Source organism: Pteropus vampyrus, unplaced genomic scaffold (genome assembly GCF_000151845.1).
Source record: "Pteropus vampyrus isolate Shadow unplaced genomic scaffold, Pvam_2.0 Scaffold514, whole genome shotgun sequence".
NCBI classification, from domain to species: Eukaryota; Metazoa; Chordata; class Mammalia; order Chiroptera; family Pteropodidae; genus Pteropus; species Pteropus vampyrus.
In genome coordinates this window covers 302,681-305,984 of record NW_011889295.1, presented here as the reverse complement: position 1 = coordinate 305,984, position 3,304 = coordinate 302,681, and positions in this window count along the sequence as shown.

Here is a 3,304-nt window from a genome sequence, read left to right as displayed (position 1 = left end):
GGCCACTGGGATCGCCGTGGTTTCTGCAGGCCACAACGTCCCCTCTGCTGGACGAGCGACACACGGGACAGGTTCTGCTGCCGCTGGAGACGACAGACGCAGAGTCACTGTCCAGACACTCAGTGTGCCGGAATTAAAACCACGAGCAACGGGCCCCCCAACCGCCTTCCTCAACAAAACGGGGGGCGGTGGGGGCAGGGGGGGCAGGATACTCTGCAGAGAGAATGTTAAAACTTAAATGGTCTCGCAAGTCAAGAGCGGGGGAAAGGGGAAAGGGCACCTTTAGAGTCCAGACCAAAGAGGCTCCAAAGACATAAAACCAAATTTACGGCGAACTTTCACCAAATTCAGGATCTGCAACAATCGACCGCAAACACGCTCCCGAGATAATAAGGAACTGTGGCCTGCTGAGGGTGATAACGGCACTGGGTTTGACGTGGCCCATGCTCAGACAGGGTACTGAAGTATTAGGGCTGAGATGACGGGTCTAGAACTCGCTTCAGAACACTGCAAAGAAAGAGCGGACAGGGGCTTGTGTGGGGCAAATGCGGGAAACCCTGATAACTGCTGAAGCTTGGTGACGGATAAACGGGAGGGCGCCATCGCCCTATTTTTGTGTATTTTAAATGAGTTCACAATAGAAACTATTTCAAAAGATCCAACTGGTTACATTTTGAGGACTCACAACAATTCAAGAAACAAAAAAATGTCCGTATCAGACCAGCATGTTACAGTAGCATTGTATAACTCACATACAATAAACGCAGCCAGCACTGCTAAGACTTCTGAAACTGCACTAGAAGTTACCAAAAGATACTCTGCTTCCTAAAGCCATATAGGCTTTAGGCGCTGAAGCTTTGCATCTTTTTTCTCACGCACTTATTTAAACCCTTCTGTAAGGTTTACAACAGATCTGAGGAGACCATACCACCATGCCAACTTCTGGCCAGGGCACAGTGCCATCTGCTGTGATGACACACGTGCCCCGTCAGTGGGAGACCAGGTCCTACCTTCGGGGGGAGAAGTGGGGTGCAGGAGGAGTTAGAAACCACAATGAAAGTTGTTTATTTTCAAAGTCACCATCCTGTGTAGACAACCCTCAAACAAGCCTCAGGTGTCCCAGAGGTTACTCTGTAGCAAATCTGGGAGGCGGTGTAACACACAGGGGTCCCCTTGCAGCGGGCATGCGCTCAGACACACTAAGATATTTAAGTGGGTTAAAAAAAAAAAAAAAACTAAACTAATTTGTTCACCTATGAAGGTTCTGAGTCACTGGAGAATCCACCCATCCTAAACCACAAACTCTTTCAAATAATTCAAAAAACAAATAGTAACACACTTAATTTCAGAGTCCAGATATTCACTCACCTCTGTAACATAGCATCAGCAATGGGCATGACACAAACCTACTATGAACTCTTTAAAATTAATTTTCTTAGTAAGTCACTGAACACATATATTAAAAATTGGAGGTAACAAAACGATTTGTAATTTTCGTACAATCCAGATCAAATGTCTTCTCATTATTCTAAATTAGGAAATATAGTATTAAAAAGAGTTTCAATGAAGAGATTCTATTCCAAAAATTCCTCTTAAACAAAATTAAAAGCCTCTAGTATTTAGAATACGATTGTACCGCACCACAGCCTTATAATTTACAGCTCACTCACACAGCCTGAAAGTTGGGTTCAGTCCCATCCTGCCATTAGCTAAGAACGATCCTACGGACCCATTTATTTTCTCGTCCGAAGCTGACCCATGGCAGGCGGGTCCATCTGTGACCGTGACCGTGGCCCTCTCCTCACCATGCCACAGCACAGAGGCCCACACCGGAGCCAGGGCCTCCCCAAGGCTGTCAGCGACCAGAAGTGAGCCTGGAGATGGACAGGGCTCCAGCATTCTCAAAAAAATGGACCAGACCAGGAAATCTCGCGGTGCCTCCTGGAGCCCGTTTCAACGATACCTGTGCGTACTCGCGCACCAATCTCGTCTACATGGCACAGGTGTTTCTTACTACGGGCCAAGGTCAAAACGACTGACAGCCACTTCTCTAAGGAGAGAGTCGGCTTGGGGATCAGGCAGATCGCCCTAATGCTCGCTGGCCTCACGACCTTGGCAAGGTCTTAACCTCTCTGAGCCTATGAATACCACCGACTCAGCCAGCTGCCAAGGATTCAGTAACGTCCAACACGACACAGATGCCTGAGCTTCCTCAGGCTTCTTCACTCGTTCCAGGCCCTCGACCTTTAAACCGAAAATCTGAAAAAACTGCAGTGTGGAGGCAAAACTCTCACTGGGTCCTTCACGCGGGGGCAGGCAGGTGGGGGCCGCCACCCAGAGTCTCAAGAAGCCAAATATGCCCCCAAGACTGACAACAGAGTCCAGGACCCTTCCCCACAAAGGCTGGGCCACATCCCAGGTGTGGGGTTAAAACCATTCTTCAATCAACTTGCTGAGCGCGCTTCAAAGTTCCTCAGGCTCAGCCTTGGAGCAGCTTTCTAAGTGATATCGGAAAAGAGACAGAAGTCACAGGCGAGAAGCTGCCTGTGACCAGACACAGCAGTGGGGGACAACGTCAGGGGACCCATGCCGATCAGAAGGGGCTTCCAGACTCCGGATTTGGAGCAGGTCTGGAACAGGTGGGGCCAGGGTCCCCTCCACAGGAGGCCACGGGGATGGGGGGCGGGTAGGCAGAGAACGCACCAAGCACGGGGCCAGGACCACCTAGCACGGTGGTCGCGGGGCCTGCAGCCCGCTGGAGCCTGGCGGACAAAGGGGGCAGGCAATGCCCTGTGTAAGTGGCAGGGCCAGCGGGAACTTCAGGAGCCACGTGCCTGGCGGGAGACCGGGGAGCAGCTTTACAACACTGGACCGTTTCCTTGGCCCGCGGAGTCAAGAGCCCTTGTAACTGTGCGTCTAAGAGGGGGGTGGGGGTGGGGGTTCTGCTTTTAGCACTTTAAGTTTTTGAGAACTTTTCCGGAGAGAGAGGGGCCGACTCGTGAGCGGGGTGCTAAGGGAATGAGCACAACTCCTCGCCGCCCGTAGTAAACTGTAAACGGCAATTAGCCCCTGAATAAGGGGACGGCGTGTCTGGAATGAGAATGAGCCGCACGCAGTTTCGGGGTTCGGGGGGCCGCCTCCTTTCCCTCTCAGTCTGCAGTCATAACTACCAACGGGAATGGGCCAAAATTCAGCATCTGCAGACTTTCCCTTCAGAGGGGGCCGCAGAAGTGCTGGCAACCAGAAAAGCGAAAGCGAGCGCGCTCCGGGCTGGCCGCCCGCGCCCCGCGCCCCGACCCGGGCC